This window comes from Oncorhynchus nerka, linkage group LG20 (genome assembly GCF_034236695.1).
Source record: "Oncorhynchus nerka isolate Pitt River linkage group LG20, Oner_Uvic_2.0, whole genome shotgun sequence".
NCBI classification, from domain to species: Eukaryota; Metazoa; Chordata; class Actinopteri; order Salmoniformes; family Salmonidae; genus Oncorhynchus; species Oncorhynchus nerka.
In genome coordinates, this window is record NC_088415.1 from 24,269,164 (window position 1) to 24,288,209 (window position 19,046).

Sequence of the window (19,046 nt, forward strand, 5' to 3'; positions counted from 1 at the left end):
AGGCAGTTAACCCACTGTTCCCAGGCCATCATTGAAAATAAGAATGTGTTCTTAACTGACTTGCCTGGTTAAATAAAGGTAAAATAAAAAATAAAAAATGTGCGCTAATTTGCATATTATGAGAATCTGTTTTTCAACACATTGCTTCAAGGCAGAATGTTTTTTTTGTTTAATTGTGATAAGACACCCAATGGTCAGACTTTTACAGATCAATTTATAAAAATATTATTTTAAAAAACACTATTCACATGTATGATGGATGCATATTTTGCTTATATTTACACATACAATGACACTTAAAATCAAAAAGTCTGACTATAAGACCTAAGAACCTGTGTGTGGAATAATGGGAATGTACGTCCTTTGAAGACTGAGAAAAATGAAGAATTGGCGCACAGAGAATTGGCGCACAGGGAACATGTCATTTTGAGAAAATGGCCGATAAAGGTAGGCTAATGCAATTGAAATGTACTTTCCATAAATATGACCATTTATGTCACGTTAATTAAACTCTTATTCATATATCACTTCTAAACTAACAAATAAACATCAAATATACCTTTTACAAATACATTAGCACGTTTAATACATTTGTTTCAAGCAATAGAGCATATGCTTTGAATACTGGTCTGTTGGGCAAATATGCAGTTTTGGGCAAATTCTCATATCACTTTGCTCAATCTGTCACATGTAAGGATTTTGTATGGCTGTTGAAATGTGCAGAACATTAATCAGCTATACCTGCTGTTATGTTTGTTCCTTATATAATGACAAACTGGGGCGTAGGTTTAACTACTTTCAATTAACATATACTTCAGCTAGAAAATTCCATGTTTAGCCATGCAAGGCATTCTTTAACCATCCGCATCCCGCATCGCCTGCTGGGTAACGTAGTCTAAATGTTATTAACAGATAACAACACACCTGCCTCATATGTAAGGCCCACTGAGTTGTTGCTGGGGATGCTTTACTTTCTTGACTGTGTCATGAGAACTGCGCCTACGTTTGGCAGACTCCATTGAAGCAGCATCAGCTCTCACAACTCCTCTCTAATTGCTCCAGTGTCACCAAAGTGCTTGTAAATGAACACTTTGTTCATCACATTTGTTATAGTAGTGGCTCCCTCATCGAACGTGGGTACTGCCATGCTGGCTGCTCAGTCACTGTGCCTTTTGCCCACGAAGACAGTTTTGGGGCATTGCGACCATATTACAGAGTTCAGACATTCATTTGCATTCTGGGTTCCTCCGTGCTACATGCTTTTGAGGACGTTATCATTTGGCATCCTATGATATACAGGTACCATTTTATGTGCAACCTCTATATTACAAAATGTATGGCCTCCAAGGTTTTTGTGACAGGGTGGATTTTCACAATTTTCTATGGCTCGCTGGTACCAGCACCAATGCATACACCTATCCCATAGTTGGAAGTGAATCCTCTCTTGTGCCATGTGCCATCGGAGGATACATTAATGTCTATAATGGCATCCTCATCCTCCTTCAGCAACTGCTATGTCTGGCTCTATATCTGCTCTTCTAATTATCTTTGCAGCTCTCTCTGAATCTCTGCAACTAAAGTGGGTTGGAAAAAGTACTTATTATGTCTGTGGACATTACAGACATAACTGCAGGACTAAATATGAGCATATCAGCATGTATTTACTTTACGTAAAGCTAATTTCTCACTAATCACATTAGGCTACAGCCCTATGATACTGTAGGCCTATGCGACAGACTCATTGTATAGTTCTGTTTTCCTATCACTCTGTTTTATTAACTTTGAATACATTTGCTGGAACAAGGAAATAAATCCTATTTATACACAGCAAGTCACCCGTCAATAACGGGCCACTCTCCCTTCTTCTTTACCTGTCATTCTCCTGTCATGTCTCTGATATGAGCTGAGACGCAAGGGAGGAATCCCTAGGACTTTGCTTATTTTCTTTAGAGCTGCATAACCAAGTCCAAGTTCGAGGGCTAGAAGAACCATCCTCACATTTATATCAAATGCCACATCTCCCCTGGAGCACTCCTGCAGCCTAGAGGAAGTGTAAACACTCCTCCTAAATGCATCACCTTCACAGTCGGCACATTCTATCATGACAGAATTACAGAATCACTGGTTGGTGAAGTCTACGGTGATTTTCAGTCCAGTGTTTAGACAATTTGGGCAAATCAAATCATGTAAGTGTATTTGAGACATGTGGAATAAAAGCAACTATTGGCTGGCTGCTGTCTGGTTGATCGCTGCAAGTGGTCATATTCATCTCAACTAATTTGCGTCTCAAAGCGCTGCTGCGGGCTACTTCATTTTCCTCTATCTGTACTGCCTCGATCGGCGGATCAGGCAAATTGTTTCTTTCATTCACTGCTTTTCTTGCATTGATTAACTGAGATCGCCTGTTTTTATTCACATGCTGTAGGTATAGTCTTCGAGATTTTCTCATTTTGTCTTTCTTTACGTTGATTCTTCGCGGGAGATATTTTCAAACAAGCAAGTGCTTTGCGGCACGTGAGGCATTTTAACCAATCAGGTTGCCGGAAAGGGCCTTTAAATTCCAGTAACCAATCAGATGTCAGGAAATTACTAATCTTTCAGAACGAGGCGCTATGTCTGCAATGGATAGAGCCATGTATGGACTAGCTAACGATATGCTCCGGAAAACAAGCTTTTGAATGATACATGATTCAACATGGAGAGTTTTAAAAATAGCGGTGGAAGTTCTACGTGAAACATACTATCAAGAACGACATTTATGGTAGGTGTATTTGACGGAGTTGGGATAAGTACAACATAAGACAAAAAATGACAAGAGTTTGAGTGAGACTAACTGGTGTGTCTAAGTGGCCACAAACCTCTCCAAAGTGTGCATAGTTCGTAAGTAATTTCAATGCACTTTTATGACTCAAAGAAGAGTATAATTATATGATGCTTTATAAGTCTTCAATTAAGTCTTCAATTAAAAACTTTTACAGTCTCACTGCAGAATTAGACATTTACCCACGTTCTCCAAACGTCATATTTCAATGTTGCTCCAAATGTGGTATTTCATCGTGTTTTGTGCCACTGCTGCTCTGTATCGTTCCATTTCTCCAAATGTCAAATTTCAAAGTTAATGGTTAAGTTTAGGCACTCATTCCAAGTGGTTAAGGCAAGGGTTAATGGGCTACAACTGGGGTTGAACATGCAACCTTTTGATACAGAGTAGAGGTCGACCGAGGTGGCCGATTTAATTAAGGCCGATTTCAAGTTTTTATAACAATCGGTAATCTGCATTTTTGGACGCCGATTATGTCTGATTACATTGCATTTCACAAGGAAACTGCATGGCAGGCTGACTCCCTGTTACGCGAGTGCAGCAAGGAGCCAAGTTAAGATGCTAGCTAGCATTAAACTTATCTTATAAAAAACAATACATCTTCACATAATCACTAGTTAACTACACATGGTTGATGATATTACTAGGTTAACTAGCTTGTCCTGCGTTGCATAGAATCAATGCGGTACCTGTTAATTTATCATCGAATCACAGCCTACTTCGCCAAACGGGGGATCATTTAACAAAAGCACATTTGCGAAAAAAGTTCAATCGTTGCGCAATTGTACCTAACCATAAACGTTTGTTTTAAAACTGCATATTTAGTTAAAAGAAATGCATGTTAGCAGGCAATAATAATTAGGGAAAGTGTGTCACTTCTCTTGCGTTCATTGCACGCAGAGTCAGGGCATATGCAGCATTTTGGGCCACCTGGCTCATTGCCAAACTAATTTGCCAGAATTTTACATAATTATGACATAACATTGAAGGTTGTGCAATGTAACAGCAATATTTAGACTTAGGGTTCCCACCCGTTCGATAAAATACGGAATGGTTCCGTATTTCACTGAAAGAATAAACGTTTTGTTTTCAAAATGATAGTTTCTGGATTTGACCATATTAATGACCAAAGGCTCATATTTCTGTGTTTATTATATTATAATTAAGTCTATGATTTGCTATTTGATAGAGCAGTCTGACTGAGCGGTGGTAAGCAGCAGCAGGCTCGTAAGCATTCCTTCAAACTTTACTGCGTTTGCCAGCAGCTCTTAATGCTTGAAACACAGCGCAGTTTATGACTTCAAGCCTATCAACTCCTGAGATTAGGCTATTAGAACATCCAATTATCAAAGGTATATGAAATACAAATGGTATAGAGAGGAATAGTCAATGCGTCATAATTCCTATAATAACTAAACTGAATAACTGAACCACTGCTCGGCATCCGACTGCAAGGCACTACAGCGGGTAGTGTGTACGGTCCAGTACATCACTGGGGCTAAGCTGCCTGCCATCCAGGACCTCTACACCAGGCGGTGTCAGAGGAAGGCCCTAAAAATGGTCAAAGACCCCAGCCACCCCAATCATTGAATGTTCTCTCTACTATCGCATGGCGAGCGGTACTGGAGCGCCAAGTCTAGGACCAAAAGGCTTCTCAACAGCTTTTACCTTCAAGCCATAAGACTCCTGAACAGGTAATCAAATGGCTTCCAGGACTATTTGCATTGTGTCCCCCCCCCCCCAACCAACCCCTCTTTTACGCTGCTGCTACTCTCTGTTTATCATATATGTATAGTTACTTTAACTATACATTCAAGTACATACTACCTCAATTAGCTCAACTAACCGGTGCCTGTATATAGCCTCGCTACTGTTATTGCCTCGCTACTGTTATAGCCTTGCTACTGTTATTTTTCACTGTTGTTTTTTACATTTCTTTACTTATCTATTGTTCACCTAATACCTATTTTTTACGTAAAAATTGCACTGTTGGTTGGGTCCTGTAAGTAAGCATTTCACTGTAATACCTGTTGTATTCGGCGCACGTGACAAATAAACTTTGATTTGCCCTCACACAATTACTGTTGTTTATGCAATCCAAAAAATGTCCATTCATAAATTGCAATCTGGGTAAGGTGAGCATCATCTGAAAGCCTGTTCTATTGCCATCATGACAAGCTTCGGCGTGTAAATCAGCTAGAAAGATGTGTCGGCATCGAGTAATTGTCTCTGCCCCGGTGACTTTAATATTCACATGGAAAAGTCCACAGACCCACTCCAAAAGGCTTTCGGAGCCATCATCGACTCAGTGGGTTTTATACAACATGTCACTGGACCTACTCACTGTCACAGTCATACTCTGGACCTAGTTTTGTCCCATGGAATAAATGTTGTGGATCTTAATGTTTTTCCTCATAATCCTGGACTATCGGAACACCATTTTATTACGTTTGCAATTGCAACAAATAATCAGCTCAGACCCCAACCAAGGAGCATCAGAAGTCGTGCTTATAAATTCACAGATTCCTTGATGTCCTTCCAGACTCCCTCTGCCTACCCAAGGACGTCAGAGGACACAAATAAGTTAACCACCATAACTGAGGAACTCAATTTAACCTTGCGCAATACCCTAGATGCAGTTGCACCCCTAAAAACTAAAAACATTTCTCATAAGAAACTAGCTCCCTGGTATACAGAAAATACCCGAGCTCTGAAGCAAGCTTCCAGAAAATTGGAACGGAAATTACGCCACACCAAACTGGAAGTCTTCCAACTAGCTTGGAAAGACAGTACCGTGCAGTATTGAAGAACCCTACTGCTGCTCGATCGTCCTATTTTTCCAATTTAATTGAGGAAAATAAGAACAATCCAAAATTTATTTTTGATACTGTCGCAAAGCTAACAAAAAAGCAGCATTCCCCAAGTGAGGATGGCTTTCACTTCAGCAGTAATACATTAATTAACTTATTTGAGGAAAAGATCATGATTATTAGAAAGTAAATTACGGACTCCTCTTTAAATCTAGGTATTCCTTCAAAGCTCAGTTGTCCTGAGTCTGCACAACTCTGCCAGGAACGAGGATCGAGGAGACACTCAAGTGTTTTAGTTCTATATCTCTTGACACAATGATGAAAATAATCATGGCCTCTAAACCTTCAAGCTGCATACGGGACCCTATTCCAACTAACTACTGAAAGAGCTGCTTCCTGTGCTTGGCCCTCCTATGTTGAACATAATAAACGGCTCTCTATCCACCGGATGTGTACCAAACTCACTAAAAGTGGCAGTAATAAAGCCTCTCTAAATAAACTTCAGTCAGTGCTAAATATACGGCTGCTAGAATCCTGACTAGAACCAAAAAATTTGATCATATTACTCCAGTGCTAGCCTCCCTACACTGGCTTCCTGTCAAAGCAAGGGCTGATTTCAAGGTTTTACTGCTAACCTACAAAGCATTACATGGGCTTGCTCCTACCTATCTCTCTGATTTGGTTCTGCCGTACATACCTACACGTATGCTACGGTCACACATCTCATTGCCCGAGATGGCATAGCAGTTCAGACGTCTTTTGTCCTCGTCGTGTCGTATATATATATATTTACAACTTTTTTCACATACATTTTATTTTTTATTTTCCATCAACTCATCTTCAATACACTCTCCTGCAACCCGCCTCACCAATTTATATTTATAAATAAGTATTATTTACCTCAAATCTGCAATCCTCCAAGAAGCTAGCCAGAAGCTAGCCAGAAACTAGCCAGAAGCTAGCCAGGAGCTAGCCAGAAGCTAATCAGAAGCTAGTTAGCTTCTTTACTGGCAACTCGTTAGTATTCAGCTAACCACGGTTTGTGGTCATCAGCTATCCTTTAGCTCGAAAATCTATCGCCAGTTTTGTACGGCGCAGCTCGGAACGGAACATACCGGACCAATTTTTCTCTCCATGTCCCTGGATTTCAACTGCTCTCTGGACATTCACTCCCGGATCTCGCAGTTAGACACACGGATAGCAGCCAGCTATCTGCTTTCGTCGATTCCGGAGCAAACATCAATTACTCCGGAGCTAGCCAGCTCCGTCAATCACTCCTGAGCTCCGTCAATCACTCCTGGGCTGCAGTCACCTATCCGGACCCGTTTTACTGCCTACGCGGAGCCCCACCGGGCCTTCACAACTGGACTGCCGACGTTATCTACCCGAAGGAGATCCGGCTGGCTCCTCCGTCGCGACGTTACCTGAACGCCCATCTGCGGCCTGCTAACCGTTAGCTGTCTTACCGGCTGCTCTCAGAATAGACAATCGGACAATTTATTTATTTTATTATTATTATGTTTCTTCTTGGGCCTCTATAACTATATCTATTGTTTTATTTTTTTTGTTGTGTGATTTGGACTAATCCCCTCTACCACACGGAACCCCACTAATCTACTGACGGAACGCAAGAGGTGGCTAACAACAGACCTCCATCCTATGCTAGCTTGCTACCGATGTCCTGGCTAGCTGTCTAAATAGCCGTGACCCCCAAACCAACCTCTCCACTCCCTGGACCCTTTTGATCACTCGACTAAGGATGCCTCTCCTTAATGTCAATATGTCTTGTCCATTGCTGTTCTGGTTAGTGTTTATTGGCTTATTTCACTGTAGAGCCTCTAGTCCTGCTCACTATACCTTATCCAACTTATTAGTTCCACCACCCACACATGCAATGACATCTCCTGGTTTCAATGATGTTTCTAGAGACAATATCTCTCTCTTCATCACTCAATACCTAGGTTTACCTCCACTGTTTTCACATCCTACCATACCTTTGTCTATACATTATACCTTGATGCAATTTTATCGCCCCCTAGAAACCTCCTTTTACTCTCTGTTCTAGACGACCAATTCTTATTGCTTTTAGCCGTACCCTTATTCTTCTCCTCCTATGTTCCTCTGGCGATGTAGAGGTGAATCCAGGCCCTGCAGTGCCTAGCTCCACTCCTATTCCCCAGGCACTCTCTTTTGATGACTTCTGTAATCGTAATAGCCTTGGTTTCATGCATGTTAACATTAGAAGCCTCCTCCCTAAGTTTGTTCTATTCACTGCTTTAGCACACTCTGCCAACCCGGATGTTCTAGCTGTGTCTGAATCCTGGCTTCGGAAGACCACCAAAAATTCAGAAATTTTAATTCCAAACTACAACATTTTCAGACAAGATAGAACTGCCAAAGGGGGCGGTGTTGCAATCTACTGCAAAGATAGCCTGCAGAGTTCTGTCCTACTATCCAGGTCTGTACCCAAACAATTTGAACTTCTACTTTTAAAAATCCACCTCTCTAAAAACAAGTCTCTCACCGTTGCCGCCTGCTATAGACCACCCTCTGCCCCCAGCTGTGCTCTGGACACCATATGTGAACTGATTGCCCCCATCTATCTTCAGAGCTCGTGCTGCTAGGCGACCTAAACTGGAACATGCTTAACACCCCAGCCATCCTACAATCTAAACTTGATGCCCTCAATCTCACACAAATTATCAATGAACCTACCAGGTACCCCCCCAAAGCCTTAAACACGGGCACCCTCATAGATATCATCCTAACCAACTTCCCCTCTAAATACACCTCTGTTGTCTTCAACCAAGATCTCAGCGATCACTGCCTCATTGCCTGCATCCGTAATGGGTCAGCGGTCAAACGACCTCCACTCATCACTGTAAAACGCTCCCTGAAACACTTCAGCGAGCAGGCCTTTCTAATCGACCTGGCCGGGGTATCCTGGAAGGATATTGATCTCATCCCGTCAGTAGAGGATGCCTGGATATTTTTTTAAATGCCTTCCTAACAATCTTAAATAAACATGCCCCATTCAAGAAATTTAGAACCAGGAACAGATATAGCCCTTGGTTCTCCCCAGACCTGACTGCCCTTAACCAACACAAAAACCTCCTATGGCGTTCTGCATTAGCATCGAACAGCCCCCGTGATATGCAGCTGTTCAGGGAAGCTAGAAACCGTTATACACAGGCAGTTAGAAAAGCCAAGGCTATCTTTTTCAAGCAGAAATTTGCTTCCTGCAACACTAACTCAAAAAAGTTCCGGGACACTGTAAAGTCCATGGAGAATAAGAACACCTCCTCCCAGCTGCCCACTGCACTGAAGATAGGAAACACTGTCACCACTGATAAATCCACCATAATTGAGAATTTCAATAAGTGTTTTTCTACGGCTGGCCATGCTTTCCACCTGGCTACTCCTACCCCGGTCAACAGCACTGCACCCCCAACAGCAACTCGCCCAAGCCTTCCCCATTTCTCCTTCTCCCAAATCCATTCAGCTGAAGTTCTGAAAGAGCTGAAAAATCTGGACCCCTACAAATCAGCCGGGCTAGACAATCTGGACCCTTTCTTTCTAAAATTATCTGCCGAAATTGTTGCCACCCCTATTACTAGCCTGTTCAACCTCTCTTTCGTGTCGTCTGAGATTCCCAAAGATTGGAAAGCAGCTGCGGTCATCCCCCTCTTCAAAGGGGGGGACACTCTTGACCCAAACTGCTACAGACCTATATCTATCCTGCCATGCCTTTCTAAGGTCTTCGAAAGCCAAGTCAACAAACAGATTACCGACCATTTCGAATCTCACCATACCTTCTCTGCTATGCAATCTGGTTTCAGAGCTGGTCATGGGTGCACCTCAGCCACGCACAAGGTCCTAAACGATATCTTAACCGCCATCGATAAGAAACATTACTGTGCAGCCGTATTCATTGATCTGGCCAAGGCTTTCGACTCTGTCAACCACCACATCCTCATCGGCAGACTCGACAGCCTTGGTTTCTCAAATGATTGCCTCGCCTGGTTCACCAACTACTTCTCTGATAGAGTTCAGTGTGTCAAATCGGAGGGTCTGCTGTCCGGACCTCTGGCAGTCTCTATGGGGGTGCCACAGGGTTCAATTCTTGGACCGACTCTCTTCTCTGTATACATCAATGAGGTCGCTCTTGCTGCTGGTGAGTCTCTGATCCACCTCTACGCAGACGACACCATTCTGTATACTTCCGGCCCTTCTTTGGACACTGTGTTAACAACCCTCCAGGCAAGCTTCAATGCCATACAACTCTCCTTCCGTGGCCTCCAATTGCTCTTAAATACAGGTAAAACTAAATGCATGCTCTTCAACCGATCGCTACCTGCACCTACCCGCCTGTCCAACATCACTACTCTGGACGGCTCTTACTTAGAATACGTGGACAACTACAAATACTTAGGTGTCTGGTTAGACTGTAAACTCTCCTTCCAGACCCATATCAAACATCTCCAATCCAAAGTTAAATCTAGAATTGGCTTCCTATTTCGCAACAAAGCATCCTTCACTCATGCTGCCAAACATACCCTTGTAAAATTGACCATCCTACCAATCCTCGACTTTGGCGATGTCATTTACAAAATAGCCTCCAATACCCTACTCAACAAATTGGATGCAGTCTATCACAGTGCAATCCGTTTTGTCACCAAAGCCCCATATACTACCCACCATTGCGACCTGTACGCTCTCGTTGGCTGGCCCTCGCTTCATACTCGTCGCCAAACCCACTGGCTCCATGTCATCTACAAGACCCTGCTAGGTAAAGTCCCCCTTATCTCAGCTCGCTGGTCACCATAGCATCTCCCACCTGTAGCACACGCTCCAGCAGGTATATCTCTCTAGTCACCCCCAAAACCAATTCTTTCTTTGGCCGCCTCTCCTTCCAGTTCTCTGCTCCCAATGACTGGAACGAACTACAAAAATCTCTTAAATTGGAAACACTTATCTCCCTCACTAGCTTTAAGCACCAACTGTCAGAGCATCTTACAGATTACTGCACCTGTACATAGCCCACCTATAATTTAGCCCAAACAACTACCTCTTTCCCAATTGTATTTAATTAATTTATTTATTTTGCTCCTTTGCACCCCATTATTTTTATTTCTACTTTGCACATTCTTCCATTGCAAAACTACCATTCCAGTGTTTTACTTGCTATATTGTATTTACTTTGCCACCATGGCCTTTTTTGCCTTTACCTCCCTTCTCACCTAATTTGCTCACATTGTATATAGACTTGTTTTTTTACTGTATTATTGACTGTATGTTTGTTTTACTCCATGTGTAACTCTGTGTCGTTGTATGTGTCGAACTGCTTTGCTTTATCTTGGCCAGGTCGCAATTGTAAATGAGAACTTGTTCTCAACTTGCCTACCTGGTTAAATAAAGGTGAAATAAAAATAAAATAAAACAAGACGCAGGCCTCCTCATTGTCCCTAGAATTTCAAAGCAAACAGCTGGAGGCAGGGCTTTCTCCTATATAGCTCCATTTTTATGGAATGGTCTGCCTACCCATGTGAGAGACGCAAACTCGGTCTCAACCTTTAAGTCTTTACTGAAGACTCATCTCTTCAGTGGGTCATATGATTGAGTGTAGTCTGGCCCAGGAGTGTGAAGGTGAACTGGCACCCCCCCCCTGGGTTGTGCCGTGGCGGAGATCTTTGTGGGCTATACTTGGCCTTGTCTCAGGATGGTAAGTTGGTGGTTGAAGATATCCCTCTAGTGGTGTGGAGGCTGTGCTTTGGCAAAGTGGGTGGGGTTATATCCTTCCTGTTTGGCCCTGTCCGGGGGTATCATCGGATGGGGCCACAGTGTCTCCTGAACCCTCCTGTCTCAGCCTCCAGTATTTATGCTGCAGTAGTTTGTGTCGGGGGGCTAGGGTCAGTTTGTTATATCTGGAGTACTTCTCCTGTCTTATCTGGTGTCCTGTGTGAATTTAAGTATGCTCTTTCTAATTCTCTCTTTCTCTCTGTCTTTCTCTCTCTCGGAGGACCTGAGCCCTAGGACCATGCCTCAGGACTACCTGGCATGATGACTCCTTGCTGTCCCCAGTCCACCTGGCCGTGCTGCTGCTCCAGTTTCAACCGTTCTGCCTGCGGCTATGGAATCCTGACCTGTTCACCGGACGTGCTACCTGTCCTAGACCTATTATTTGACCATGCTGGTCATTTATAAACATTTGAACATTTTGGCCATGTTCTGTTATAATCTCCACCCGGCACAGCCAGAAGAGGACTGGCCACCCCTCATAGCCTGGTTCCTCTCTAGGTTTCTTCCTAGGTTTTGGCCTTTCTAGGAAGTTTTTCCTAGCCAACGTGCTTCAACACCTGCATTGCTTGCTGTTTGGGGTTTTAGGCTGGGTTTCTGTACAGCACTTTGAGATATCAGCTGATATACGAAGGGCTATATAAATACATTTGATTTGATATTACAGTGTAAGGCTTTGACAATGCAATTCAGGGAAATAGATAGTAATTTTGGTGCGCATAAAAAGGAGTCATGACTGAGTGCAGTCAGGTGAGGATGCCGTGGCAAAAAAAAATCATAATAGAAAAACAGGCTCATTCTGTCCAGCACAACCCAGGGTATGACGCCAAGTCATCTTGTAACTGTTCATCAAACATAGTGATCATAAGCGTTGACACTGTATATGACATGAGTTTTATGATATGGAAATGTGAAGTGCACATTTGGACTCACGGGTGTTTGTCTTGCTTGTATAACATCAAAGCAGTATTTAATATTATCCTAAACGTCTCATCTTTCAAAATACATAGAGTCGTCTTCATTTATAGCATTTCCCTCACTCAGATAACAAAACATTTGCAAAAAATGCCCAATTAGCTGGAGGGATGGGGACAACTTATTGTTGCGTGAGGTGCTCAAGTTCAGAACGGCTGTCAGTCAAATCCATACAGCGCTGTAAAGGACAGAGCCAGAGCTCTGATATCATGTACAGTGCATTCGGAAAGTATTCAGACCCCTTTCATTTTTTTCACATTTTAAATTGGATTAAATAAAAAAAATCCTCAATCTACACACAATACACCATAATGACAAAGCGAAAAGACTCGAAATTGAGCTCAGGTGCATCCTGTTTCAATTGATCATCTTTGAGATGTTTCTACAACTTGATTAGAGTCCACCTGTGGTTAATTCAATTGATTGGACATGATTTAGAAAGGTACACACCTATCTATATAAGGTCCAAACAGTTTACAGTGCATGTCAGAGCAAAAACCAAGCCATGAGGTCGACGGAATTGTCCGTTGAGCTCCGAGACAGGATTGTTTTGAGGCACAGATCTGGGGAAGGGTACCAAAAAATGCAGCATTGAAGGCCCCCAAGAACACAGTGGCCTCCATCATTCCTAAATTAAAGAAGTTTGGAACTACCAAGACTCCTCCTAGAGCTGGCCGCCCTCGCAAACTGAGCAAACAGGGGAGAACTGCCTTGGTCAGGGAGGTGATCAAGAACCAGATGGTCATTCTGACAGAGCAAAGTTCCTCTGTGGAGATGGGAGAACCTTCCAGAAGGACAACCATCTCTGCAGCACTCCACCAATCAGGCCTTTATCGTAGAGTGGCCAGACAGAAGCACCTAAAGGACTCTCAGACCATGAGAAACAAGATTCTCTGGTCTGATGAAACCAAGATTGAACTCTTTGGCCTGAATGCCAAGCTACATCTGGAGGAAATCTGGTACCATCCCTATGGTGAAGCATGGTGGTGGCAGCATCATGCTGTGGGGATGTTTTTCAGCGGCAGGGACTGGGAGACTAGTCAGAATCTAGGGAAAGATGAACGGCGCAAAGTACATAGAGATCCTCGATGAAAACCTGCTCCAGAACGCTCAGTACCTCATTACCTAAAAAAACAAACCAATTTAAACCAATAAGGCTGTAACGTAACAAATTGTGGAAAAAGTCAAGGGTTCTGAATACTTTCCGAATGCACTGTATAGCATGTTACTATACAGCCACAACGTTCCAATTTAGACATGTATCAGTGCCCAAATCTGCCATTTTCAACCCGAGTTTTCAACGAGTACGAGTGTAAAGGACTACCACAGATATATAATAAATCAATGGAATGGACATAATTTTCAAATGTGATGTTCAGTTGTATGCTAGTTACACACACACAGTTTAATCCTTCATGGACATCTTGTCCACAGCCTGCAGACAATTCCACACGTCCCTGTATGTGTGTGTGGATAGGGGAGAAGCTGAAGACATTATTCTATTCCAAGATAGGAGGGAGAAGAAAACAGATATGATCTCAAGGATTTACCCACAATCCCTGTCTGGGCCCCCCCCCCCCCTCTCCACTCAACCCCTTCAATCTCACCTCATCTCACCATGTCTTCATATTCACAAATTCCTTCATCCTGTCATCCCCCTGTATCTCTGTATTCATCTCATACATCCTTTTCTCATCTGCTCTGTGTCCACCACCTTCCACTCCACCATATTTCATCCACTGTATCTGTGTCCATAGTAAATATTACCTATGGAATGTCCTTGTTCTCTTCATCGGTGTATATGCACTGATGTAGAGAACACATTCACAGCTGCAAACAGGCTTCAGTGCCTAATACCCATACCCTCCCACTCAGGCTCTCCCACCATGTATACTGTGTTCATGTAGGCTTGCCCTGCACTACAGTAAAGTGGGCTAGAGAGCAGGCCTAGCTGTAGGGAGGGAGGGAGTAATCTCCTCTCCCCTTCAGAGAAGGAGGGGGTTTTTCCCAGCAGGCTAGTGGGCTGTACCCCGGGCTCTACAGGGCCATGGGAACGGGATGAGAGAGGGCTGCCCGCCCTGGTCAGCTGGGCTGGCAGCTACCTGCAGACTGGAACCGTCAGCCTGTGAAATCACCACAGGGGAGAGAGCTTGGCTGGCACAGAGGGGGGGCAAGGGGATATGAGAGGGAGGGAGGGGAGAAAGACAGTAGCTAACTTTATTAGGAAGTTGCTGAGGCTTAGGTGAGGTTAGCATGCTCTGACCGGTAGAAGCTCATGGACTCAGAGATAGAGAGAATATCCATCCGTGTGTGTGTGTGGAGGAAGGTGCAGGTTGTACTCTGGTTCTCCAGTGGAGGGCAGTCACGCCTGAGTAGGAGAGACTGGGGTAGCAAAGCAGGAGATAGAGAAATAAAGAGATCGAGAAAGGAGAGAGTAGGGGTGTGTGGGTAAAATCACTGAAGAAGCCAAGCCAAACCCGTAAAAAAAGTAATATTACAACCTGTTGTGATAATTGCATTATTTGCTGTATAATCCATTTGTTGATATGCCACCATGATATTCAATGAGGCCATGAGAACAAAAAGAAAACATTCACACAGTGAAACAATAAATTCAACTACACATACTTTGTTTCATCACAAAACCGGAGAGCAACATCTGTCTGGTGAAGTCCATGTATGAGCTGCAGCATGATCAAGCAAGTTAATGTTTTCGACAGTTTACTAAAACAACTACTGATTTAGAACCATGGAGTTACCGGAAGTCAGCACAAAGACAACAAGGCTATATATGCTTAGTTTAAAACACTGAAAACAAATGTATACAAAAAAATACAAAGTAACAAAAGAGAACGAAACAGCTCCGTCAGGTGCAACAAACACTAAACAGAAAATAATCACCCACAACTCAAAAGTGAAACCAGGCTACCTAAATATGGTTCTCAATCAGGGACAAAGATAAACAGCTGCCTCTGATTGAGAACCATACCAGGCCAAACACAGAAATCCCAAAACATAGAAAAGTGAACATAGACAACCCACCCAACTCACGCCCTGACCATACTAAAACACAGACATAATAAAAGAACTAAGGTCAGAACGTGACACTATTGTTGTGGAAAATAATCGTCATTAGCAGATTTCTAAACAGTACTTTATATTTACTTTATACATATGCCTACTTTAAATGTACTTTAAATGTACTTTATAAGAAGGTAGGCTACTCTGTTTATGCCAGACAATGACCAGATCAAATAAGCAAAGGTATAAATATGTGCCTAGACACAATCCTGTCTACGGACAATTCCTTCGACCTCATGGCTTGGTTTTTGCAGTGACATGCATTGTCAACTGTGGGACCTTATATAGACAGGTGTGCCTTTTCATGTCCAATCAATTGATTTTACCACAGGTGGACTCCAATCAAGTTGTAGTAACACAAGGATGATCAATGGAAACAGGATGCAGCTGAGCTCAATTTCAAGTCTCAAAACAAAGGGTCTCAATATTTATGTAAAAAGTATACATTTGCAAAGAATTTATTTAAATGTTTTTGCATTCTCATTTTGGGATATTGTGTGTAGTTTAATTAGGAAAAAAATGTTTAATCAATTTTAGAGTAAGGCTGTAACGTAACAAAATGTGGAAAAAGTCAAAGGGTCTGAATACTTTCTGAATGCACTATACACATGGATTTTGTATTGTAGATACATGAATAGTAGAGTAGTGGCCTGAGGGCACACACCAAATGTGTTGTGAAAAGTGTTATGAAATGTAATATTTTAAATTGTATATAACTGCCTTAATGTTGCTGTAACCCAGGAAGAGTAGCTGCTGCCTTGGACCCTTAATAAATCCAAAAATACAAATAATGTGATGAGTGCTAAAACTGTCACCCATAATAAAGCGCAGTGTGCTATGATAAACTACATATAACAACTTCAATGAAGTAGCAGCTGTGTTCATATAGATGATGTCACCTTAGTCTAGGACCAATAGGAACATCGACTGAAAAATCTGCTTTCTACCATTTTCCGAGAGGCAGGACCTACAGTATTTCTATAAAAGAAGACCATTTTTATTCTCAGCTTCTAACTTGTCAATATGGTTTTTAAAAGCTTTTCATCTATCCAGATGCCCAGATACTTGTAAGCAGGGACATGATCAATATGGACAAAGTACATATTATGCTTAAATCAGAGTTATTTTTATGCACTCTGGAGAACATTCAATACTAAATTCAGGTCAATAAAGTTTGTTCTGTAATACAATGAAGGCAGACTGTAGTTCAGATAGAGCCTGGTCAACGATGGGTGTAATAGCATACCCAACAGTATCGTCGGCATACAAGTGCAGTTTACAATGTTTAACAGACAAGCTGATATAGTTCATGTAAAAGATAAAAATTACAGGACCCATAATCAACCCCTGCGGGACACCATTCATCATATCAAGGAAACCTAATTTAACACCATTTGTTAAGTCATTTTCAAACCAGTTACATGCAGCCTGGTCTAGGCCAATTGAGAAAAGACAATTACCCACATCATTTATAACTTGGGATGCAACAAAGATAGTGCTATGACCTGGTCTAAATCCCAACTGATGTACATTTAGAATATGAAAGATCTTAGCTGTCACGACTTCCGCCGAAGCCGGTCCCTCTCCTTATTTGGCCGGCGTTCCGAGGTTGACATCACCGGCTTTCTAGCTACCGCCAATCCACTTTTCATTTTCCATTTGTTTTGTCTTTGTTTCACACACCTGCTTTCAATCCCACAATCACCTGTTTATTATTTAACCCTCTGTTCCCCCCATGGTTTTTGTGAGTGGTTGTTTATTTCGTATTTTTGGTCTGTAATGGTGTATGTGGATTTGTTACTTTGTATATTTTACCTTTTGAGTAAAGTACGTTTGATTACTCATATCTGCTGTCCTGCGAGTGACTCTCTACTCCCTGTTCCAGTGGAGGAGCGTGTTCAGCAGCACCCGACCATGTTGCAACGTCTGGTCACTGCCATGGATCGCGTGCTGCAGAATATGGATCATTTGCAGAGAGGAGGAGGTTTTTCAGCGCCTCCACCAGCTCCAATACAACAGGTCCCACTGTCCACCCCTCCTTCCCCTAGTCCCAGCGAGATTCGACTCGCGCTCCCGAGGGAGTATGATGAGACGGCTGCCGGATGCCAGGGTTTTCTACTACAGTTGGAGCTCTACCTGGCGACCGTCCACCCGGCTCCTTCGGGGCGTGAGCGTGTATCCGCCCTCGTTTCCTGCCTCTCAGGCAAAGCCCTGGAATGGGCCAACACCGTATGGTGTGAGGGAGATGTGGCGGATCATTGCGCAGAGTTCACCCGCCGTTTTCGGGCAGTGATCGACCACTCACCTGAGGGTCGGGCGGCGGGTGAATGTCTGTTCCGCAGGGGACGAGGAGCTTGCAGGATTTCGCCTTGGAATTCCGGACCCTGGCCGCCAGCGCGGGATGGAACGACAGGGCCCTGATCGATCACTACAGGTGCAGGCTGTGCGAGGACGTCCGTCGGGAGTTGGCCTGCAGAGACACCACACTCACATTGGACCAGCTGGTGGACCTGTCCATCTGGTTGGACAACCTGCTGACTGCCCGCGGACGTCCGGATTGGGACCTCTCAGTTCCATCCCCCAGCACCTCCGCTCCGACGCCCATGGAGCTGGGAGGTGCTGCATTTAGGGCGACCGGAGGAGGGGCCATTCCCTGCACCAACTGTGGCCGCAGAGGGCACACTGCTGGTCGGTGCTGGAGGGGTCCCTCAGGGAGTTGTGTCACCCCAGGTGAGTCGGCACCAGGCTCACCCAGAGCCCCCTGTTGCTCACATGTATGTGTTTGTTTCATTTCCTGAGTTTTCCCCGCATTCCCAGCATAAGGCACTAGTAGATTTTATTGATCGTTCATTAGCTCGTAGGTTAGGGATTCCCCTTGTTCCTGTGGATATGTCTTTCCCGGGCTGATTAGGGAGGCCACCGCTCCACTTGACATGGTTACGCAGGAGGGTCAGTCTCTTCCTTATTGATTTTCCAGCGTTTCGCGTGGTGCTGGGCTTACCTTGGTTGGCCTGTCATGACCCCACTATTTCGTGGCAACAGAGGGCTCTCAAGGGGTGGTCACGAGAGTGCTCCGGGAGGTGTGTGGGGTTTCCATCAGTGCGACTACAGTGGAGAGTCCAGACCAGGACTCTGGCTGACTCATCCGGATCCCTCTTTGGCGTTCATAGTTGAGGTGGATGTGTCCGAGGCTGGGATAGGAGCCGTGCTCTCTCAGCGCTCAGCCACCAAAGCTTCGCCCCTGTGCCTTCTTTTCGAAGAAGCTCAGCGAAACTATGATGTGGGAGACCGGAAGCTGTTGGCTGTTGTCAAGGCTCTGAAGGCGTGGAGACATTGGCTTGAGGCGGCTAAACACCCTTTTCTTATCTGGACTGACCACTGCAATCTGGAGTACATCCGGACGGCAAGGAGACTGAACCCTCGTCAAGCAAGGTGGGCTATGTTCTTTACCCATTTTGTTTTCACCCTCTCCTACAGACCAGGTTCCCAGAATGCTAAGGCAGACGCACTATCCTGGCTGTATGACACAGAGGAGCGATCCATGGATCATACTCTCATACTTC

The 19,046-nt window shown here is 43.8% G+C and overlaps 1 protein-coding gene across 1 annotated transcript in view; it reads right to left on the reverse strand.

The window, feature by feature from the left end:
• LOC115102119 (cadherin-4-like) overlaps positions 1-19,046 on the reverse strand; it is a 555,321-nt gene that overhangs the window by 19,108 nt on the left and 517,167 nt on the right. The window lies entirely within an intron of this gene.